The sequence below is a fragment of the Ambystoma mexicanum genome, chromosome 6q (assembly GCF_040938575.1).
Source record: "Ambystoma mexicanum isolate Mex_15411 chromosome 6q, UKY_AmexF1_1, whole genome shotgun sequence".
Lineage (NCBI taxonomy): Eukaryota > Metazoa > Chordata > Amphibia > Caudata > Ambystomatidae > Ambystoma > Ambystoma mexicanum.
In genome coordinates this window covers 610,628,033-610,653,421 of record NC_090937.1, presented here as the reverse complement: position 1 = coordinate 610,653,421, position 25,389 = coordinate 610,628,033, and the positions used below count along the sequence as shown (strand labels likewise).

Below are 25,389 nucleotides of genomic sequence, written 5' to 3'. Positions count from 1 at the left end.
TCAGCTGTTCACCTGGCAAGAGAAGAAGATATGATGGCAGATGCTCTGAGCAGGCAGGGCACAATCTCCCATGAGTGGGTGTTGGCTCAGGAAGTCCTTCTAGAGATCTTTGCCCTTTGGGGGAACCCCTTAATTAGATCTATTTGTGTCCAGTATCAAAAGTGTGACCTGTTCTGCTTCAGGGAATTTCCTCCGAGAGGAGCTTTGGGAGACCCGTTCATAGTTGACTAGGTATTGCCAATCCTGTACGAGTTCCCACCAGTCCCAGCCATTCCTCATGCCATCAGTTGGTTGAGGAAGTTTGGTAAATCCATGATCCTTATTGCTCCGGATTGGGCCAGGAGGAACGTGGTATCTGGACATTCTAGACATGTCCATCTGCCTCCATTCTGTCTTCCCCAAAGAGTGGACCTACTCTCACAAGAGTGAAGTTAAACACGGGCGGATCCCAGTCACACTGAGCCAAGGAAGTATGCAATTAAGAGCTGATAGTCAAAAAGGTTTATTGAACACAGGAACAGCCTGACACGTGTTTCGAGCTTAAACCGGCTCTTCATCTGAGGCTGGGCTAAACTTAAGGAACTAATTAATTGGGGGGGGCGTGGCTAACTGGCCATGGAATAGGACGTGCTGCGTGAGGAGCTCCTGATGATCCGACTCTATTTTTGCCAAATTTACCTACTGAAACTGCAACGAGCGCCTAGAACTTTGAGGATCAGGTGTCGGAAGCTGCAAGATAAGTGAAGCTCGCTGTAGAAGCTCATAGTCCCCGAGAATCGTGAGATATACATGGTTTTGTCGGTGCGATTGTGGAGCTGCTTTGACACCAAGATGGCGGCTAACAAAGGAAAGGCCTCCGAGGAGAAACGAAACTGATTCCCCGGACCTGCGGTACACGGCTGCGGTAAATTGCCTGGAGAAGCAACACAATTGGGCGATATGGCAGAGTGGTCGAATCCATGAAAGCGCCTGGCCTGACATACGCGAATGGAGCCTCGGCGATCTGACCGCAAGAGGAGATGACATTGGATGCTTGGGTGACGAGGCCTATGGAAGTTGCATGGGGAGTGGAAGGCCATAGCCCATCCGCAAGACAATCCGAAGTGCCATCTCGAATGTGCGTTTGGCGACCTGAAAGCCTGACCATTGTCGGACCGAGGATGGTGCGACAGCAGCACTAAAGCAGAGGCGCACAGGAGCAGCGAGAAGCGCCATTTCGGCGAAAGGGTTGAGAGTTAAGACCAAGCAACCCACGATGGAGACTTTCACGAGAATGCAACGGACCCCCTCAACATCAGTACAGAGCGCGATCGAGACCCCCGCGGAGGATGCCCCCTAAGGGGATAAGCACCAGATCCTAGAAGCTATAATGGGGCTAAGCGCTAAATGGGACTTGGCAATGGCGTACAGCTCTGGAGAATAAGATCGATGCTGTTGGCACAGAACTCACCCTGCTTCGTCAAGATGTTAGGGCACTTGCAGAAAGGACCAGCGGTTTGGAAAGTGGGGTGAAGATTAATACCGATGTTAGCACGAGCAATGTGAAGGAGATTCAGGTCTTAAAACAACAGGTCGCTAACTTGGAAAATCGTGTGGAAGAGGCGGAAGGAAGAGCGAGGAGAAACAACATTCGCGTGGTTGGCCTTCCGGAGGGAGAAGAAGGCCAAGATCCCACAAACTATGTTGAAAACATGATCCTGCAAGGGATCAGAGCTGGTAATCTCTCGCAGGGATTCATGGTGGAGAGGGCGCACCACGCCCTGATGAGGAAACCCCGGCCGGGGACCCCGCCAAGACCGATCATCGCGAAGATCCTGAATTACAGAGATAGAGAGAAGATCCTCGAATACTTTCGTAAGGGCGGCACGATAGAGAGAACATCCACCAACATCACAGCGTATCCGGACGACACGATGCTGGTACAGAGGCAGAGGTACAGCTATGTAGCCGTCAAAAGGAGGCTGAGGGCAGCAGGAATCAGATATGCTTCTGTACCCGGCACGAATGAAAGTGCTACATAGGAACAAAGCGCTCTTTTTCGATACCCCTGAGGATGTTGTCGCATGGCTGGACCTACAGGGCTGCCCGGAACAAGAAGCGGATCGGGATCGGCAGGATCATACCAAATGAAGATTCAGTAAGGAAAGGGACCCTGATTGTATGGAGAAGCTGTGACTAACTGAACTTTGTACACGATCTGAGCCTGGTGCTCGATTCGGACTGGAATATAGTGAGTGTAACTGTAATCGGTAACGGTTTGGCAATTGAATGTGTAATGTTTTTTTGAGAGGAGCAACAGAACGCGGACGAACTACCCCAATAGACTATTAGTTTCAGCGGCCATTAGGGCGGCTATATCCTACTGAGCCCTGAGTAGAAGCTTGCGCTCGGCAGGGCTAGATGTGGGGATGCCTGAGATCCAGGAATGGAGCTGGGCAACTGTTGGGGAGGGTATTTTTGGGGGAGGGGTGGAGGGGCAGAAAGTTGGGGGATGGGGAGTTGTGTGTGTGTGGTTATGGGGAGTTTAAGTTTTGTTTCGAGCCTATTTGGGAGAACCAGCTTGCGGCACGTGCGGTGCATGAAGGGACGTAATCGATGGAGGATCGGGTGGGTGCTTATTAACGACCTATGGGGGACCTCAGGATAATAACGTGGAACGTCAGGGGCCTTAACAGCTACCTGAAAAGAAACAAGATCATGATGTATCTGAAAAGGCAGAAAATAGACATTGCATTACTACAAGAAACGTACTTGACGTGGGAGAAGTTGGACCTAGTTAAGAGAAAGTGGAAAGGAACCGTAGTGGGCTCGCCATACTCTGCATATGCCCGGGGGGTGCTAATCTGGGTGGCACCGCATGTCCCGTTCAAATTGACACAAGAGGTGGTTGAAATGTATGGAAGGATGGCTATATTGCGAGGGCTGGTAGAGGGCAGGGAGGTATGCATAGTAAACACGTATGCCCCCAACCAAAACACAGCAGCATATTTCAGAGCCCTGTGTGCCAATCTTACTGTGTGTATGGGGAGCGCGGTGATCTGGGGCGGGGACTTCAATTGTGTGTTGGATCCGGTGGTGGACAGGTCAGATGACGGGGTGAATAAGCCTAGCCCAGCGGCGAGAGCGTTGCGGACGCTGCTAACAGATTTTGGTTTTACAGATGCGTGGAGGATGAAACATCCCACTGAGAGGCAATACTCACACTATTCGGCCCCGCACCAACTACACACTAGGCTTGATTACGTCTTTGTCACAGCAGATGTGATGGCCGAGATTACTCAAACCGAATACAAGGCCAGGGTCCTCTCGGATCATTCGCCCCTGATCCTCGGTTGGCAATATTGCCCCTGGAGGGCGAAAATTCCTACATGGCGTCTCCGAGCAGAGGCACTCAAAGATCCAATCTTTAGAGAAGATATAAGGGAGGAGATTACTAACTTTTTTGTGGAAAATACTGGAAGTGTTGACTCTGCGGGCACACTATGGGAAGCTTTTAAGGTGGTGATGCGGGGGGCGGCCATTGCTAAGTCAAGAGGATTACAGGGTGGGGTCTTGGCTGACCTACAGAGGGCGGAAACTGAGCTAGAAACAACGCTGAAGAGCGAAGAGGTAGACACGGAGCTGGTACTCCAACTACAGCAACAATGTGCAGGGCACTGGGAAAGACTCTGCAATCTTAATTATAAGAAATATGTCGAGAGGCAGCACGCAGGGGGAGACCAGACAGGCCGCCTTTTGGCCTGGCTATACAAAAGCGAGACCCCTAAGTCTCCGATTAGGACCATTATTAGGGAGGACGGAGAAGAGGTGGCCACGCAAGAGGGGGTTAACAAAGAATTTGTGGAATATTACAAAGTGCTGTATGGAGATGATGAGATAGGCGACCAACGCACGATAAACAAAAACGTTAGAAGACATAGGGCTGCCCAAGATAAGCGACGAACAGAGGGAGGAGTTAGATGAGCCAATCACGTTGGAGGAATTAGAAGAGGTAGTAAAGCAGCTGCCCACTTGTAAGGCCCCAGGGGCAGATGGGTTCCCCAGCGAATTTTATAAAGTATACAAGGAGGAAATCCTCCCCCCAATGCTGGACATGTTGAATGAAGCGTTTGAGATAGGACGGTTGCCTGAGTCACTTAGAGAGGCGATTATAATACCGCTGCCCAAGCCCAATAAACCGGAGCACAGATGTGGTTCCTACAGGCCCCTGTCGATGCTCAATCAAGACAGAAAGACTCTCACAGCTGTTCTTGCGAATCGATTGCGGAAAGTGATTGGCAGACTCATACATCCTGATCAGACGGGTTATGTCCCGAACAGGAACATTACACACAACCATAGGCGACTTCATCGGGTGGTCGAATGGTGTGTCAAAAACGAGGGTGAGATGGCAATAGTGTCGCTAGATGCAGTCAAGGCTTTTGACTCGGTCAAGTGGTCATGGCTATTGGCTGCTTTGGAAGGGTATGGAATGGGGCCGTGCTATATCAGGTGGGCCAAGATGTTGTATAGTGAGCCACTTGCCAGGGTCCGAACTGGAGCGGTGATATCCGAAAAATGGCAACTTGGCAGAGGCACCAGACAAGGGTGCCCCTGGTCCCCGATGCTTTACATCTTGGTCCTGGAGCCTTTGGCAATATGACTTAAGGCACAGTACGAGATGATTGGCATTGAGGTGGAAGGGAAACGACACTTTATATCCTTGTACGCGGACGATCTGTTGCTGTACTTGCAATACCCAGAAGAAAACCTCTTATACATACTTGAAGTGATGGAAAGGTATGCAGAGTTGTCGGGCATCTCGGTGAACCCCCAAAAGTCAGTTATATTCCCATTAGGTAGCTATAAGGGGATCCCTGCAGGAGGTCTACCGTTGCTACAGGTACCGTGGGCAACGCGCTCTTTCCGCTTTTTGGGCATAGATATATATCACACGGCGCAGGACGAACACAGACACAATACGGAAGTAGCCGTTGAGAAAATCAGAAACAGCATGCAGTTCTGGGCAAGATTGCCTTTGGCGATGATGGGGCGGGGGGCTATGCTCAAGATGGTAGTTCTGCCCAGGCTTTTGCATTACTTTAGCAATATCCCACACATAATACCCAAGAAGTTTTTTAGTAAATTGAACAGCATGTGTAGGGATTTCTTGTGGCACGATACCCGAAATAGGGTGGCGTTCTGGAAACTGCAGAACTTTTATGAAAAAGGAGGTATCAGACTGCCCCATTTTGAGGTTTATTATTTGGCGGGACAGTTGCAATATGTGGCTAAGTGGCTCTCCGATGAAGTGACCCCTGAGCACAGGGTGCTTGGGCAGGATTGTGCCCCGTTTTATTTGAAAGAAATGATCTGGCTCTCCGAAACTGACATGAGGGGGCGCCCTGCGATGTTGAAGCTGGGGCGGAAAATTTGGCGTAGGGCTTGTCGCCTAATGGAGGTCCCATACCTGTGCCTCCCGCAGGTACCGTTGGTTGCTTTAACAGGAGGGGATGATCAGCTAAGGGCGATTGTTAGGAACTACTGGGAATCGGTGGGGCTGGCAACGCTAGGCGATGTTTGGCAGGAGGGATCCATTAAGGAGTTTATAGAACTCAACGAAGAGGCGGGGCTACACACGGGGCAATATGTCACATACATTAGATTGATGCGAATGATTAAGAGCACCTGGCCAGAAACAGTTCTGATAAAAGAACCAGATGCAGTTTTGGAAGCAATGTATGATATGTCTGAAGGGGGTCATGAGTTCTCGAGACTGTACGAGATGGTGATGGCTAAGGTGGGAAAAGATTTGACGCATCTGAGACTGGACTGGGAGATGGAAGTGGGGGCCCCGATGGAGGACGGGATGTGGGAGCGTGCCCTGGGCTACCACAAAAAAGTATCTAGAAATGCCAGATTAAAACAAATTCAGCTGTATGTAACGCATAGGGCATACATGACCCCCTCGAGGATATCTAAGTTCCGAAACGCTGGCATACAAGTGTGTCCTAAATGTAACCTGGAAAACGCTGACATGACACATATATGTTTTGGTCGTGCCCGATTATTAGATGCTACTGGAGTGATGTGGAGCAGAAACTGGCCGATAAAGGGGTTACTCTTGTTATAGACACGGCTTGGGCCTGCTTACTGGGCGGGTTCCCTAGGCCACGGAAACTCAAACAATTGAGAAACTAAGAAATCTGGCGTATGTGCTTGCGAAACGTAGGATCGCCATGGGGTGGAAGAAATGCCACAAATCTAAGGTGGATGTATGGTGGCAGGACCTACAGAAATGGGCGGAGGCTGAAACGGTGGCATGGCAAGATGCGAGTAGCCGGGCTGATGAGGGGGAGGTGGGCACCCTATTGGCCTGGAAAACGCTAATAACAGAATTGTTTGAAGTAACATCAAACCCAAAAGACTCCGAAGAGGACGAAACCCGGCCGCATGTGCCAAACATTGAAAGAGATGGACAAATAGGCTCACGGGGGGAGGGTGGGATAATGGGAGCAGTGACTACGATCACTTGATATGCAATTGAACCATTATGATTATGCTGCTTGTTTGGTTTTCATTGTTTTTGTTTGTATAAAATCAATAAAAGAATTTTTTTTTTAAAAAAGGAACTAATTAATTTGCCATAAACATAAATAACATACATTGTTGGTACAAATAATCAGTTCAAGAGAAGTTTAATATTAAATGACATGGTGGCATACCACCAGGGGACAGAACCAAGGAGTAAGTAAGCCAGGTTGCATAAATACATATGAACATAAATTAATTCAATGCAGTAGACATAAACAGTTAGCAAAAAGAAACAGAAAAAAATCAGTACCGCATTTGGTAGAGTTCATTAGTTGGCAAGTATTCAATAACCGGAAGAAACAAGAAAAAAGGGGAGAAAAAAGAATGCAAAATTACAAATGAAGGTGACTACAACAGCGCAATCCAAAAACAAGTGCCTTATTGGGTCAAAACAATGTCTGTATGTAATAGATCAACAACAAAAAGCCCAATGGATATTACCTTGACTTGATATTGGGGGCCTCGTGATTGCAAATTGTGGACAGTGCCGAGACACCTCTGCAAAAGTGAATTGTCAAGGAATTTATCAATTTGGAAAACCAGGATTAATTGAAATAGCCAAAGAATTAAAGAAAGTCATACCTCAAAGCTTCGCTATTGCAGTAGTACTGAAATAAAAATTAAAAATAGAGAAGACAGAAAGTAAATATCTGAAGTACTCACAACAGACCAATACAAAGTAATTTGTAATCCAGTTAAGGGTTCAAAAATAATTGCCACACCATCAGAGCCAAAGTCAAAATGACAATAATTAAATAAGCCGAATGCAGAATGACAATAATGAATTGGGCCATGGCACGTAACTACATTGCGTGTCGATTAGCAGGCATAAATTGCCTAATTAGATGAGCTTAATGTAACGTGCACTAGATTTTGGATGAGACGGACCGCAGGGGCATGCAAAAACGTCTTACCTAGATGGCCGTGGTCAATTGACTGAAATGAGTGCAGCGCGGCAGCTGCAAACATGGTAGAAGGACTTAAAAACCTAAACTTGGAGAGAGAAACAAAGAGGTGAAGTACGTACGTTCCCGCATGGTGTCTAAATATGACCGTCATGTTGGGTGTAACAAAGAAACCAAGTACGAATGCAGGGCCGTTGCCAAGTAACACAGAACTACTTGCATGCACGGAACAAGGGGAACTGAGTAAAAGACCTATTCAAATATAGGTTAGGCATTAATAATTGATGAGAAATTGAGGAAATGCATAAAGGCATAAAATTATTGAACTTGCGAATGTAATGACACGCACGTAGAAAATAGCAAAGCAATGAATTTAAACGGAAAGAAATTAGAAAATACGCAATTTTGCTAAGTGCTACTGTAAGCACAAGAAAGAGAAAAATGAATGCTATTTAAGGACGAAAGAAAAGGGGAGGGGGTAATTACCACAGCTAGAAAGGCAAAGTTTGTGAGTGCGCTACTGAAGGCCTAACAAATCATGTACATGGAAAAACATAATAAAAGAATGTCACCAATAAATATGCACAATGAATCAACAATACTTTAAAGGAAAGTGGCGAATTCATGATCAGAATTTAATCCAAGGTATACAGTACGGTATTTCTCCAGCATTGGATCTTTCATGGATTCACATGCTTAGAATATTCCCCGTCGTCAGGCTGGGAATCCCCGGTACATTATATAGACCCTTTCCCGTAGGAAAACTTTTTCGACGCTTATGCGTCCTATCCACCTCGTTTTGTATCATGCGTGCCCGCACCGTCAGGACGTCATGATATAAATACAGGACCCGCCCCCGCGCTCCCTCAGATTTTAACCGTCTTTCAAAGTAGTGGGATCCTCGTGTTTACTACTAGTGAAAACTAGGTTGTTTTTTCTGTTTCACTTCGGCGAAGTTCAAATCCTGGAGAATTATGTCTGGAAAAGCGTTATTTCGCCCGTGTGCAACATGTGGCCTCAAAAAAGTTTATGAAGGAGACGGCCACATGGACTGTATCTACTGTCTCCACCCGCACCACACGGCGGATACATGTGAGATATGCCAGGGTTTCTCCCAAAAAACCCATAAGGATCGTAAAAGAAGGCTGGTCGACTGGCTTAATGACGGAGCGGGTGCCTACCCGGCTTCGGAAGTTGGCTCCACGGCCTCCAGGAGCAAGTCGGAGCCTCCATTGAAAAAGGTACGGCCAGTGGAAATTCGCACTGAGGACAAGCATAAGGGGAAACATGATGGATCTTCATCATCACATAAAAAGCCCTCCTCCTCCTCATCATCTAAGACGGAGAGGCTAGCGCTGTCAAAATCCTCCTCGGGGGACCGTCCCAGGTCTTCCATGAGTCGAGATGCTTCAGCCGGGAAGTCGGCATCGAAATCGACGACGAAGTCTAAGGGCTCGACGACGACGACGTGCTCGTCGACCTCGGTGTCATTGACGATGCCTATTACCGTTCAGGCAGCAGAGGTTGGGATTCCGTCGTCGACGGAGACTCAGTCTATGGCTTGGCTGCCAGAGGTCTATGACCCGATCCCCCCTGAGGTCTTACTGCAGCCAGACACGGCCTGCTCGGCGGAAGGAGAAGGTGACACGGTTCTGCAGCCATCGGATTTAGGCTTACGGCCTTCCACGTCGGCGACGACGACGATGAGTGCGAGCGGGGGTATGGGACCTATATCATCCACGTTACTGACCCCCCAGACGGTTTTGTCTCTGGATGTGCTTAATACTCTTCAGAAGCTCCTGCAGCGGCTGGATACGCAGTTCCCTCAACCTGGGACGTCATCGTCACTTTTTTCTGTACCTTCCGTCGACGAGCAAACTTGTACGGCTCGCTCGACGACTAAACACCCATCGGCTCCCCAGGTGGTAAAAGATCGTCCTCGAGCTCAGGAGGAGGGTGAGTTGTCGGAGTCCGACTCTATACTGGGTGACTCGGGGTCAGACATCTCCCTGTCACAGTCGAGGGACCCAACATGGAATTCGGATGTAGAGTTAGAGTCTACGAGGAGCCAGACACAGCCATCTCCCCCGGATGATGTGGGAGCCTTCCATGCAATGATGGGAGAAGCTTGTTCCGAGTTCGGCTTGATTCCTGAGGAGCAGAAGAAAGACTGTTTCCTTTTTGACCACATGGGTCAAAGGAGAAAATCGGTATTTGCCATCCCAATCCTGGACCACGTGTGACAAGAAGGTCTCAAGACGATGCGCCATCCGTTCTCGGAGCCAGCCATAAAGGGACGGATCGAGAAAAAGTTTAAAGCTCCGGAGTCCACTCCAAAATGTCTAACATCACAGCCTCTGTCTGACTCGGTGGTGTCGGCGGCAGCGGCTAGGAAGGCCAGGGTACAGCAAAAATTTTCAACGCCACCGGAAAGCGAGGCTAGGAGGCAGGACGCCTTTGGAAAAAAGGTGCTCTCGGTCGGAGCGACGACAGTAAGAGCAGCCAATTCCTTAGCGATCGTGTCACGATATGATAGAGAAATGTGGCATAAACTAGCCCCTATCCTAGAACACCTGCCAGACGAACACCGGAAAGCAGCTATGTTACTGGTGCGGGATGGCGAAGAGGCCTCGAACCACGCTATTAATATCGCAGTTGACCTAGCAGAGTCTGGCTTCAAACAAATCAACCATGGAGTAGTGCTTCGATGACAAGCGTGGCTCAAATGTACTACTTTCCGTCCTGAAGTCCAGTACAAAGTCCTTGACATGCCATGCGAAGGGGAACACCTGTTGGCGAAAAGGTTGATGAAGCGTTGAAAGGGATGAAAGAAGACACGGATACTGCTAGGTCCCTCGGCGCCCTTCAAACGGGTAGAAACTTTCGCTCTTTTCGCCCCTTCAGGGGTGCTTCTGGAAACTCCCGCTTTGGAGCCTCGAGGGACCGTGGATTTAACAGGCCCTCGTACTCTTCACAAGGGTTCAGACAAGCGTCCCAGTCGGCACGTAGAAGCAGGGACTATCAAGCCTCCAGGTGGCGAGGCTCGGGTCCGTCGTCAACGAAGAACAAGCAAACCAGCAACCAATGACGGCCTTCGGAACGTCCTGGGGGGTCGAGTCTCTCATCACTTCGACCGATGGAAATGCATCACCACAGATCGATGGGTTCTAGACACGATTCGCATGGGTCATGCGCTACAATTCAAAGACAAGCCTCCGCGTCTTCCTCCTTTATTCTCGACACAGCCCCACCTCCGAATCCTACGACAAGAGGCGGCGCTTATGTTGCGAAAAGGGGCGGTAGAGAGAGTTCCTGTGGCACAGGAAGGACAAGGAGTTTATTCCAGGTTCTTCGTTGTCAAGAAGCCAAACGGCAAATGGAGGCCCATTCTCGACCTGAGGGTACTCAACAAGTGGCTAAAGAGCCTAAAATTCAAAATGCTAAAGCTCCAAGAGGTTATCAGGTCGGTGCAACCCATGGATTATCTATCATCACTAGACCTTCAAGATGCTTATTTTCACATCCCAATACGCCCACGACACAGGAGATATTTAAGGTTCGTCGTCGGGAGAAAGCATTTTCAGTTCAAGGTCCTCCCGTTCGGGCTCAAGTCCTCCCCCAGGACGTTCACCAAGTGCTTGGCCCCTATAGCGGCCCATTTAAGAAAGGATGGTCACCATGTCTATCCATATCTAGACGACTGGCTGGTCAGAGGTTCGTCCAAGGAACAAACACGAGACAGTCTAAGGGCCACAATGTCCCTCTTACAAGAACTGGGCTTCGCAATAAACTTCAACAAGTCCTCCGTAGAGCCTTCGAGGACCTTGGTCTTTCTAGGAGCGGAGTTTCATACACACACAAGCCTGGTGAGACCATCCAGCGAAAGAATTCAGAAACTTCAAAGCAAGGCGTCGGAATGGAGAGGCGGTACCAAGGTTTCAGTGCGCAAGTACATGTCCCTGCTAGGGACCATGTCGTCCTGCATTCCGTTGATAAACAACTGCCGTCTGTTTATGAGACCTTGCCAGGAATTTCTAGCGGACCGTTGGGCGCAGAGCCGAGGTCGCTGGTCCGACAGACTGGTCGTCGACGAACAACTACTTCAAGCACTCTGCTGGTGGAGAGTGTCTACTCATCTAACAAAAGGAATGCCTCTACTGGAACCAGAGTTCCAAAAGACGGTGGTGACGGATGCATCGCTAAGCGGATGGGGAGCTCATCTGGATACGTTACAGGTACAAGGCCAGTGGTCGTTGCAGGAGTCCTCCCTGCATATCAACCTGCTAGAACTGAGAGCAGTGCGATGGGCTCTGAAATCTTTTCTTCCTCAACTGAGGGACTCGGTGGTGCGTGTCATGACGGACAACACCACTACGATGTTCTACTTGAGGAAACAAGGAGGGACACGTTCCAGGTCCCTATCGACGGAGGCACAGAAAATCTGGCATTGGGCCCTGCAACACAACATACAAATCTTAGCGTTCCACCTACCAGGTGTGAGAAACATGGAAGCCGATGCCCTCAGCAGAGAAATGAACGAAGTTCATGAATGGGTGCTGAACGACCAACAACTACAACAAGTATTCAAGAAATGGGGACACCCTTCCATAGACTTGTTTGCGACGAAGAACAACAGGAAATGCCATCAGTACGCAAGCAGATGGCCTCAGCAGGGCTCACTGGGGGATGTGTTCTCCTTCCCATGGACGAACAAATTCCTGTACGCATTCCCTTCATTTCCCCTTGTACGGAGGACGTTGCAATGGATCCTCAGGTACCCATGTCGGGTAATTCTGGTGGCCCCATACTGGGCCAGACAGGTGTGGTTTTCAGACCTGCTACACTTAGCGGTGGCGGAACCGATGAGTTTCCAGAAGACCCCCGACCTTCTGTCTCGACAGGAGGGTGTCGTTTGGCATCACGACCCGGACAGCCTCAAGTTGACGGCCTGGCTCCTGACTTCGCCGAATTTGGTCGACTAACGATTCCGGAGGACTGTCGGCGTATCCTGCAAGCGGCAAGAGCACCTTCCACAAACGCCTCATACGCGTACAAATGGAGAAGTTTCTGTCAATGGTGTGAGGATCAACCAGGTTTGGCCCCGCAATCGATTAAGCCGGAACAGCTCCTTCCATACTTGCTGTTCTTAGCTCAAAAGGGCCTGTCGGTATCGTCAATAAAAGTACACCTAGCAGCCATTTCCAGGTTTACTCGGCAACGGCATTTGGCACCATTGTTCAGCGACCGCCTGATTAAGCACTTCCTTAAAGGCCTCTTTCGGAGTTTCCCTCCAGAGAAGAAATTTCCGCCGGAGTGGAGCCTCAATCTGGTCTTAACGTCTCTTATGAAGCCTCCTTTTGAGCCAATGTCATCATCGTCTCTAAAGTTTTTGTCGTGGAAATTGGCCTTCCTGGTGGCCATCACTTCAGCCCGACGTATTTCAGAAGTTCAGGCTCTAATGGTAGACCCACCATACTTACGATTTTTCAAGAACAAGGTAGTCCTAGCCACTAACCCGCAGTTCATACCAAAAGCTCCTTCGGTGTTCCATAAACACTCCTCTATTGTGTTGCCTACGTTTTTTCCGGAGCCATGCTCGGGAGCGGAGCGCATGCTACACACATTGGATGTAAAAAGGGCTCTCAAGTTTTATCTTCATCGTACGCAACCGTTCAGAGAAACGAGACAGCTGTTCGTGGCCTATGGTTTGGGTGCTAAAGGAAAAGCCATTTCGAAGCAAGGACTGTCAAGATGGGTGTCATCTACCATTTCGTACTGCCATTCCAGGGCAGGGAAGCCTCTTCTACGACGGCCAAGAGCTCATTCAACTAGAGCAGCGGCATCGTCGACGGCACTGTGGGCCGGAGTCCCTCTGGGGGACATCTGCATGGCGGCTACCTGGGCGGCTACACACACCTTTACCCGCCATTACTGCCTGTCGCAGCAACATGCCGAAGATACCCGGATGGGACAGGCGGTGCTTCGACACCTTTTCCAATAAGGTAAGCCCCGGCTGAGGGGTTGCATCCTATGGAATTTATGACTGTATGTGGTTCGTTTTCCTATGTTAACGATTACTGATGTATACATGATCATAGGGAACGGGCTTTGCGAAGAAAGTATATGGGTTTGCATGCACGCCTCCTCTTTGGGGGTGGTACTGCTATGTAATCTATTCTAAGCATGTGAATCCATGAAAGATCCAATGCTGGAGAAGGGAATAGATTCTTACCTGTAACTCCATTTCTCCAGCATTGGTATCTTTCATGGATTCACATGCGCCCACCTGCCTCCCCTGAACATGCAAACCGGTTCCCCCACTACTTTGGGGGCCGAAATCTGAGGGAGCGCGGGGGCGGGTCCTGTATTTATATCATGACGTCCTGACGGTGCGGGCACGCATGATACAAAACGAGGTGGATAGGACGCATAAGCGTCGAAAAAGTTTTCCTACGGGAAAGGGTCTATATAATGTACCGGGGATTCCCAGCCTGACGACGGGGAATATTCTAAGCATGTGAATCCATGAAAGATACCAATGCTGGAGAAATGGAGTTACAGGTAAGAAACTATTCCCTTACATATTAATCTAGCTTCTAATTGACGTAATTTCAAGGTTAGATTGCCTCCTGTAGGAGGCAATATGACTACATAAACCCACAAAACGAATATCCTCTTTACAATCGAGTTGGTGTGATTTTTGCCAATGGTTAGCAAGAGGGTATTTGGTATCCTGACTGCCAATTGTAGCTAGATGTTCATGGATGCGTATCTTAAGTGGTCGGATGGTACTGCTAATGTATTTGAGGCCACACGTGCAAATAATCCAATGAACTACACATTTAGAATTGCAATTAATAAATGACATGATTTCATGATCGCCTCTTGTTCCAAAAGAAACCTTTGATGTTTCGAATGTGAATTTACACATATTACAGCAGCCACATTTGTGAAAGCCATTTACTCGTGCAGAGTGCAACCAGGTAGTAGTCGGTGTTGGCATGCTCATGAATGAAGGGCATAGTTTATTTTTTAGAGACTTTCCTTTGCTAAACGTTATACTGGCGTGAGGATCAAGCCAATTGGGTATATCTGAATCAAGATGTAACAGGTGCCAATGTTTCCTCAAAATATTGTGGATTTTGTGACTGTCCGAGTTGAACCTTGTGATAAACCTAATTTGCTGAGTGACTGGTGACCTGTCACGTTTTTTGAGCACTAACAAATCCGCTCTCTTGAGCTGGCGTACTGTAGCTGATACTTTGTCAAGACTAGTAATGTGATAACCTCTTTCTAGGAATCTTGATTTAATAAGAGTACTTTCACAATCAAAATCCTGCAGATTAGAGCAATTTCTCATGGCGCGAATAAACTCGCCTTTTGGAATGTTCGCTATTACATGATTTTTGTGGCAACTTTCTGCATGAAGTGTAGAGTTAACAGAGGTGGATTTAGGGAAAGTTTTGGTTACCAAGCCCTTTAGGGTTAAATGGATGGACAGTTCCAAAAAGTCAATGTCTGTTTGGCTGAAGGTTGAGGTAAATTGTAGGCCCCAATCATTGTTGTTCAAAAAGTAAACAAATTCAAGAAGCAGGTCTTGTGTACCAGTCCAGATTAAAATAACATCATCTATATATCGTTTCCATAGATGTATAAATGGAGAATAGACAGAGTTAACAAACGCATATGACTGATCAAAATAATGCATGAAAGCATTCACTAGCGCAGGTGCAAAACCTGCACCCATTGCCACACCAATCAATTGATTAAAGTTCTCATTATTGAATGCAAATACATTGTTTTGCAAAGTAAATGTCAAAAGTTCTTTAACCATTTCAATATGATCAAAATAAGATGCAGTTAATTCACGAAATAGAAAATCAACACTTTTTAAGTGGTCTATTGAAGTATACAATGCTTTAACATCTAAAGTTACCAACCAACATTTGTTGTGAAGATTAAGGTGATCAAGAATTTCTAATGTGTGCATTATATCTGTGATGAATGTGGGGGTCTTCAATACAACTGGTAACAAGAATGAATTGATGTAAATCGAAATCGGCTCTAGCACGCCACCACCACCACTGACTATTGGTCTCCCTCCTGGAATGTCTACAAATTCTTTATGAATTTTCGGGAGGAAATAAACAGTGGGCATAATAGGCCCATCTACCGTTAAGAAATGTCTTTCCGCATCAGTAAGTAGGCCCAATTCATTCCATTTCAAAATTACTTTGTTAGCCACTGCGTGGATTACCTGCAAGGGATTATTGGGAAGAATGGAATAACATCCTGCTGAGTTGAGATGACGCATACCCATGGTAATATAATCAAGTCTATTCATGACAACAACATTGCCACCCTTAGCCTCTTTAATAATTAAATCAGTATTGCGCGACAACTGTTGGATTTCTTGAAATTCAAGTTTATTGAGATTGCTGTAATTGCTGAAATTCTAATTTCTTTCTGTTTAAATTCATTGCTTTGCTATTTTCTATGTGCGCATCATTACATTTGCAAGTTCAATAATTTTAAGCCTTTACGCATTTCCTCAATTCCTCATCAATTATAAATGCCTAATCTATATTTGAAGATCTTTTACTCAGTTCCCCTTGTCCCGTGCATACAATTAGTTCTGTGTTACTTGGCAACTGCCCTGCATTCGTACTTGGTTTCTTTGTTACACCCAACATGGCGGTCATATTTAGACTCCATGCGGTAACGTACGTACTTCACCTCTTTGTTTCTCTCTCCAAGTTTAGCTTTTTAAGTCCTTCTACCATGTTTGCGGCTGCCGCGCTGCACTCGCTTCAGTCAATCGACCGCGGCCGTCTAGCTAAGAAGTTTTTGCACGACCCCTGCGGTCTGTCTCATCCAAAATCTAGTGCACATGTTACATTTAGCTCATCTAATTAGGCAATTTATGCCTGATAATTGACACGCAATGTAGTTACGTGCCATGGCCCAATTAGTTAATTGTCATTCTGCCTTTGGCTTATTTAATTGTCATTTTGACTTTGGCTCTGATGGTGTGGCAATTATTTTTGAACCCTTAACTGGATTACAAATTACTTTGTATTGGTCTGTTGTGAGTACTTCAGATATTTACTTTCTGTCTTCTCTATTTTTAATTCTTATTTCAGTACTACTGCGATAGCGAAGCTTTGAGGTATGACTTTCTTTAATTCTTTGGCTATTTCAATTCATCCTGGTTTTCCAAATTGATAAATTCCTTGACAATTCACTTTTGCAGAGGTGTCTCGGCACTGTCCACAATTTGCAATCACGAGGCCCCCAATATCAAGTCAAGGTAATATCCATTGGGATTTTTGTTGTTCATCTATTATATACATACATTGTTTTGACCCAATAAGGCACTTGTTTTTGGATTGCGCTGTTGTAGTCACCTTCATTTGTAATTTTGCATTCTTTTTTCTCCCCTTTTTTCTGGTTTCTTCCGTTTATTGAATACTTGCCAACTAATGAACTCCACCAAATGCAGTACTGATTTTTTTCTGTTTCTTTTTGCTAACTGTTTGTTTACTGCATTGAATTAATTTATGTTCATATGTATTTATGCAACCTGGCTTACTTACTCCTTGGTTCTGTCCCCTGGTGGTATGCCACCATGTCATTTAATATTCAACTTCTCTTGAACTGATAATTTGTACCAACAATGTATGTTATTATTTATGTTTATGGCAAATTAATTAGTTCCTTAAGTTTAGCCCAGCCTCAGATGAAGAGCCGGTTTAGGCTCGAAACAAGTGTCAGGCTGTTCCTGTGTTCAATAAACCTTTTTGACTATCAGCTCTTAATTGCATACTTCCTTGGCGCAGTGTGACAGGGACCTGCCCATGTTTAACTTCAACTTTCTTCAGTGGATCCATATTGGCAGTATAACCACACCTCCCAGACACCTGCAGCCTCGCTGCCTTCTTATCTCTTTAGATACAAGCGCCGTGGATTTGTGACTTTCTCTGCCAAACTGCTTTCCTACTCTCACAAGAGGGAGGCCATCTTCTTCACCCAGGAATCAGAATGCTGAACCTTCACACCTGGTTTCTGGGAGGTTAAGATATAAAAAGTGGGACCTCCCAGAAGACCTTATGGAGGTGTTGCTTTTGACTAGAAGACCAGCAACAAAAGCACTCTTCGAATGGATTGTGTCCTCCCACGTATTCCTCATCTTAGATATATCCTTACCTTCAGCTTGCTGCTTCGGAATTTTTTTTTCTTCTCTCCACCAGAGGGCGCTCCTCTCGAGGCCCCGGCGTCGATGTCCTTCGTGGGCATCCGTCGAGCACCGACGTCATCGACTGTATAAGAGCCTCGAGCGCGCCCGTTTGCTTCAGTTCCGTTTTTCCGTAAGCTTCGCTTCAGATCGTTTCAAACAGCGCTTCAGTCTTTCGTGAAAAGATATGTCGTCTGCATCGAACCCTTCCACACCGAAGACGGGATTTAAAAAATGTCTAAAATGTGGAAAGAAAAGGTCTTTTACCGATCCACACAAGAATTGTCTTTGGTGCCTCGGCTCTGACCACCGAATTGAAGACTGTAGTTCATGCCAGTCGATGACCCATAAGGCCTTAAAAGAACGCAGAGGTAAACTTGCGATGGGGGAGGGTTCATCAAAGTCTACTTCGAAGGGGAAAGACTCGGCTGAGTCTTCGAAAAAAATATCGTAAAAAAGCATAGGTTGAGGAGTAGATCGAGAAAGTCGTCTTCGTCATCCAAGAAGACAAAGAAAAGACGGCATCTTCTTCCTCGACGTCTTCGGAGGAGATGATAGCATGCCCATCAAAGCATGACTCCCTGAGTAAATGGGAAGCCTTTCGAGTTTCCATGGTAAAGATTTTTGAGAACGCGGCTCAGACCCCCTCAAAAAAGGCTAAAGAAGACCATGCCCCTGCTCACGAAAAACGTGACGGAGGAAGGTCCAAAACAAGAAAAGCTGATAGTCGTGGAGGATGTCATCTAGGGAATCTTCCCGATCACCTCATGAAAAAGACCTTCCGGTGCATAAATCGAAGGTAGAGGGAAACAAAATGGCGTTGAAACATCATACGACATTGAAGTCGACATTGTCGCCATCGAAGACTTCGAAGGCTCTCGAGTCGACAACTCTTTCGAAGGAAGTTACGTCGAGTTCACGATCGATAACTTCGAAAGCACCTTCAACAGTTTCCACAACTCTCTCGACGATTACATCGAGGTCATTGAAGGTTCCCTCAACAACATCGAAGGCTGTGGTTACGGCATCAGCGCCATCAAGGTTTTCGCCGACGCCCAAGCCTTTAATAAGGGAAAAACCTACATTACCAGAAAAGGTTTTTCAACCTGATAGTAGACATGATTCTTTTAGGACCATGTCATCTATCTATGAGGGAGAATCATCAGAAGAGGAAGAAGTCACCTCTGCTGGTGTTAAATGTGGTACAATATCTGTTCCAGAGGAATTAATTAATCCTCAGTCAAAAATTCAAGATTTACAAGAATGTCTGCAAACAGCAAGTGGTCTGGACACTTCTCCAGAGAACGATTTTGATAAGCCAGACCCATCATAGCAGGCTGATGTGGGTTACAGAAAACTTATGAATAGAGTTACTGAATTTATGGGGTGGGGTGGAGGTTCACCAGTCTGTCTAGGTGATGCCAGGACTGATATTCTATCAGGAACACCCCATTCTTCCATTTCACATTTCCTTGCAGAGAAGGGTTAATTCTGCATGGGAATACCCTGAAGCCATCCAGGCAGTAAATACAAAATGTGTGTCTAAATATAGACCTGCAAATCTGATCCAGAATACCTGAGCAAACACCCAACTCCAGAAAGTCTGGTAGTACAAGCAGCCACTTCCACAAGAAATGCTGCATACCCTACAATCCCTCCAGATAGGGATGCTAAAAAGGTGGACGCATGGTCTAGGAAGATTTTTATATCAGGGAGTATGGCTTTGAAGTCTACTAATGTAACCTTTACCTTGGCAAGGTTCACATTTACCCTGTGGGACTGCATGTCACCGGCAGCTGAACACATCCCATAAGGTGAAGAGCGTGATGGCTTTCTAGCCATAATAAGGGATGGAAAGGAGGCTTTGGGAGAATGCCTTCAATCAGGTTTGGACACAGCTGACAGTATCAGTAGGTCGATGGCAACTAGCACGGTGCGACGTAGATTTGCGTGGCTAATAAAGTATGCTTTTGCACCGGATGTGCAATCCAGTCTTCTTAATATGCCTTTTGACGGCTCGAGGTTGTTTGGTAGCAAGGCGGATGAAAGTTTGGAGAAGCTGCAGACCTCCAAAGCGGCAGCTAAATCTCTCAGTGCTGCTATAAGACAACCTCAGCAACGCCCCTACACAGGCTCATCTTCCTGGAGGGGTCGTCCTTTTTGTTATTAATCCTCAATTGGAAAAGGAAGAGGACAGGCCAGTCAGAGAGATCAAAGAAAATTTCCTCAGGGGCGAGGAAAAGGTGCTAGATCTGCCCCAGCAGCAGCATCTGTCCCTTCAGCCACTGCCGCAAAACCACTCTTGAGGTTTTGACCCACAAGACCCCAGTGGGAGGCAGGATCTCACAGCATCTAGAAGAATGGTGGGGCATTTCTTCAGATGCTTGGGCACTAGAAACAGTATCCCAAGGTTACTGCCTTCCTTTTCTAAAGAAACCTCAGAATCACCCCCCGGGATACAACTCTGTCAAACATCCGGATCCGCTCCTGTTGCAGGAAGTCTTAACCCTGCTACAGAAAGGTGCAATAGAACATGTACCTGTAGCGGAGAGGAACAAGGGTTGGTATTCCCCATATTTCCTCATCCCTAAGAAAGACTGAGGACTGAGACTCATCTTGGACTTGAGAAACTTGAACAAGTTCCTAAGGAAGGACAAGTTCAAGATGGTCACACTTTCTCAGATCCTTCAGGCTCTCCAACTCCAGGATTGGTTGGTATCATTGGACCTTCAGGATGCTTACTTTCATGTGCCAATCCATCTAAGCACAGAAAGTACCTAAGGTTTGCGATTGGCAATTCTCACTATCAGTTTCAAGTTCTGCCATTCGGGTTAACCTCCGCCCCAAGAGTTTTCACCAAGTTGATGGCGGTGGTGGCAGCGAGTCTCAGGAGAGGGGGGATTCATGTCTACCCCTATCTGGACGATTGGATGATCAGAGCACGTTCCCCAGAACAAGCCCAGGATCATCTGTCCAAGACTTGTCACTTCCTTCACAAACTAGGGTTTTCTCTGAATTTAAAAAAGTCAAACAAGATACCATTACAGAAACTCCAGTTTATCGGAGCAGTCCTGGATACTTGCTCTGGCAAAGCCTCGCCTCCCGAAGAGAGAGCTAACCACATTCTGCAGATGGTAACAAAATTCCAGAATGGCCAGTATCTTCCGGCCTTCGGTTTTCTCAGATTGCTCGGCGTAATGGTATCCTGCATTTTTCTAGTGCCAGAAGCCAGATTGAGAATGAGACCCCTTCAATGGGCTCTCAGAACTCAATGGTCCCAATTCTCAGGGGAAATGTCAGATCTGTTGCAGGTTCCAGCCAAAGTAGCACAGGATCTACAATGGTGGGCTTGCAGACATCATATCCTCGGAGGAGAATCTTTTTGGCAACCATGGCCGGAGATAACAGTAGTGATGGACGCCTCACTCATGGGGTGGGGAGCCCATACCAATGATCTGACAATCAGCAGTCGTTGGTCTCCATCGGAGTCCAAACTACACATCGACCTTTTGGAGTTGAGGATAATCATACTAGCGCTGAAGGCCTTCCTGCCCTCTGTACGGGGAAAGAATGTTCTGATAGTGACGGACAACACAGTGGCGATGTACTACCTCAACAAGAGGAGGAGTGGGGTCACTGCCGCTGTGCAGAGAGGCGATGCAACTCGGTTCTGGGCAATACAAGAAGGGATCTCTCTATCGGCAATTCATCTAGCCGGAGAGCAAAACACAGCAGCGGACGCTGTGAGCAGGCAGAGCAGTCTCCCATGAGTGGGAGATAGCTCAGGAAGTCATTCATGAGATCTTCGCCCTTTGGGGAACCCCTCAAGTGGATCTGTTAGCCACCGGAATCAGCCGGAAGTGTGAACAGTACTGCTCAAGGGAATTTCCCCCGAGGCGCTCTAGGGGATGCTTTTGTGGTGGACTGGGAGTTTCCACTCCTGTATGCATTCCCGGCAGTCCCTGTGATCCCTCAAGTAATCAGGAGGTTGAGAAAGTTCAGGAAAACCATGATCCTAATTGCCCCGGATTGGGCCAAGAGAACGTGGTACCCGGACCTTCTGGATATGTCCATCTGCCCTCAAATACATCTTCCAAGAAGAGAGGATCTTCTCTCGCGAGAGGAAAGTAATGTTCTCCATCCAGAGGTCAACACACTCAACCTTCACGCATGGCTTCTGAGAGGTTGAGATATAAGGATTGGGATCTTCCGGATGACGTGATGGAAATTTTGCTTTCGGCCAGATGTCCAGCAACCAAATCTCTGTATCAGTGTCGTTGGAACAAGTTCAGTAACTGGTGGAGAGAAAATGATGTGGATCCATTTCAATGTAATATCCCCAAAATTTTATCTTTTCTGTTACATTTAGCTAATCTGGGGCTCCAGGTTGGTACGATAAAGGGATACTTAGCAGCGCTATCCATTTTAAGCTACCTTTTAATAATTCAATTCTTAAAAGGTTTAATGTATTTACACCAATACCTTTCCAGGTTCCAGTGTGGGATTTGAACTTAGTTCTAAAATTCTTCACATGCATTCCATTTGAGCGTTTACACTCTTGTCCGCTACGGCTCCTTACTTTGAAAACAATACTTCTTGTAGCATTGACATCAGCCCGCAGGGTAAGTGAGTTGCAGGTGCTTTCTAGCGGTCCTCCTCACACTATCTTTTATAAGGACAAAGTACTTCGAGTTAAACCATCTTATTTGCCAAAAATTGTTTTGGATTTTCATCCGTCACAGAAAATAACTTTACCTACTTTTTACCCTCCTCCTCATGCAAGCAAAGAAGAGGAGCGGCTACATAGACTAGATCCCAGAAGAGCTCTTAGTTTCTACATTTCAAGATTGGCAAAAGTACGTCTGTGTGATCAACTTTTTGTGGGGTACACCGGACGCAAACTGGGACTTGCGGTAACTAAACAAACATTATCTAGATGGATAATTTTGACTATAACAGAATGTTAGATTGGCTGGAAAAGAACCACCTGATGGACTGAAAGCTCATTCAACCAGGGGCATGGCAACTTCAACAGCACTAAAAAGGTGTGTCCCTGTACAAGATATTTGTGCAGCAGGCACATGGTCATCCATGCATACCTTTATAAAACATTATGCTCTGGACTCGACTTCTTCTCAAGGAAGTCTGTTTGCTAAATCTGTACTCCATTCTGTAGATGAATAGAAAAATTCTGTACTCCCACCTCCGAGAAAAAACTGCTTTGGGAGTCTATCTAAGATGAGGAATACGTGGGAGGACACAATCCATTTGAAGAACAAGTTACTTACCAACTGTAACTTTCTTTCGATTGGATGTTCCTCCCACGTATTCCTCATCGACCCTCCCAACCAACCCCACAGTACAGTTTACATGAATTGCACTCTAAATTCTTTTAAGGCTTGGGTCAAAAGAGGCACGCCATTAATTAAAATCCATGGGCTACAATATACGAAAAAACAGAACTGAAGCCAACGGGCGTGTTCGAGGCTCTTATAGTGGATGATGGCGGTGCTCGACGGATGCCGCCGAGGGACATCGATGCCACGGCCTCGAGAGGAGCGCCCTCTGGTGGAGAGAAGAAAAAAAAATTCCGAAGCAGCAAGCTGAAGTAAGGACATATCTAAGATGAGGAATACGTGGGAGGAACATCCAATCGAAAGAACGTTACAGTTGGTAAATAACTTGTTCTTCTGCTGCTGTTGGAACACATTTTGGAGCTGGTGTAGAGATGAAGATATTGATCTTTTCAGTTAAAATACACCGGCAGTGCTTTCTTTTTTGCTGCACCCAGCTCATCGGGGTCTGCAGGTGGCTACCGTCTAGTGATACCTGGTGGCATTATCCATTTTTAAATGCATGGCTCTTACTTTAAGGGGCTTATTGTCATTAAATTCCTCAAAGGACTGATAAATTATGAAGGCAACTTGGAGTAAGATACAGACTACAGATTCTGAATTTACAACAATACTTTATTAATTTAGGCCTTTTTTCCATCCAGACTTATCTTGTCCTATGCTATGGTGGGATTTCCCTACCAAAACAAAACTAAGGAAAGTCAGAGTTGAACTTGGGAATCTGTGTCCAAAACCTATACTTGCCCTCACCACTCATCTATGCAATGTGTAGGGATGACAGCAACCAACAAAATAGTGTTCAACACAAGGTTTGGGGCTCTGTTCAGCTCGCAGCTTTCTTTCATCTCCCTTCCCCAAGTATGAAGCAGTTCCAATAAAAGTCTCAGGATTTTCTTAAATTCAGGATAAGTTGGATCTCAGCAGAGATGGCATTTAATTTACGGAAGTCTATACAGAATCTCCAGCTTCCATCGGGTTTGGCCACCAACACGATGGGAGAGGACCAAGGGCTAGTAGAAGGTTCAATAATGTTAGCCTCTAGCATGGTTTTAACTTCCTGAATTATAGTTTCATTCCTTATCTCAGGTAACCAATACGGTTTTAGGTGTACCACTTTACCTATGGGGGTGCGGATATGATGATGAACATCCTTCACTCTCCTAGGTTCTTCCCGTAATATGTCAGTATACTGTATTGCATCTAATGCCATTTCATTGAATATTTTCTATCTAAAAAATTTGCATTGAATGCATGTTTTTGGGGATTAAAGGGTTGATTTTTGTTCGGGAGGATTTTAAAGGTAAACAGGGGTTTGGAGGGGGGCGGTGGGTTTGATGCAAATGCATTTAGATGCAAGGAATTCAATGCAATTACCATACACCCTTATAAGCTCATATAGATCTTATTTCTGATTATTATTTAGGTCAGATGAAATTAGGGTCTTGCTTTCTGTATCATCGGTTAATAGACAAGACAGTATTATGGTTGGATACTCCGTGGGATGTTCTTTCCATTCCTTTAACAAATTGATATGAGAGATTTTAAGACGACTATCAGGTTGTGAGATCTTATAATTGCATGTACCTGTTTATTTATTTTATTGGACATTTGTATGGCACCTATACCCAGGTGTTTCCAGGCAATACAAGGCAAGATGGAGGAGGGGCAGAGAGACATGGGAAAATCAGAAGAATACAAAAACAAAGAATGGTTTCATTGGCCTTGTGACAATCTTACCGTGCAAGTGCATGACAAGGTGATACGTGCAAGGGGTTGGGGGATAGAGGGAGAAGTACAGGAGTAGGGGCGGGCAAGTGCTGATTGAGCCAAGGTGGCAAGTGCCAGGGGAAAGAGGGGGAGGATGGAAGAGTGCAGTGGACAAGGGAGGACTAAGTTGGGGTAGTCCGGGAAAGGGTGCCCGAGGGAAAGTGCTGGCAAAGGATGCTAGGGGAGACTGGTGGGGCGGGTCTGGCCTCTGTATGACTCTGAAGCGACCAGTCCCCTGTCGCAGCGGCAGATTGAGAGTTTAGCACGGTTGGTGGAGAGAGAAGGAAGATAAGAAAAGTAAGGTCTTGGGAAGTTTCCAGAATGTAAGAAATCCGACAAGTCTGAGGGGGGCAGGGAGGCCGTCCCAGAGGGATCTACCTCCTACTCTCTGCTTGTAGAAACGTTTGACCTGTAGAGAGTTGACCTGCATGTTTGCTCCCATTCTTCAAATGGTCCATGCCACTTGGACACAAATTTATTTTCCGAAGTCGGCAACAGGACAACCACCTTTTGATCTATGGAAAAAGATCTAAGGTAAACCTTTTTATCATAAGAG

The 25,389-nt window shown here is 46.5% G+C and overlaps 1 protein-coding gene across 6 annotated transcripts in view; it reads left to right on the top strand.

Annotated features, from left to right (window-relative positions):
• Positions 1–25,389, top strand: part of ABHD18 (abhydrolase domain containing 18) — a 1,329,419-nt gene that overhangs the window by 614,479 nt on the left and 689,551 nt on the right. The window lies entirely within an intron of this gene.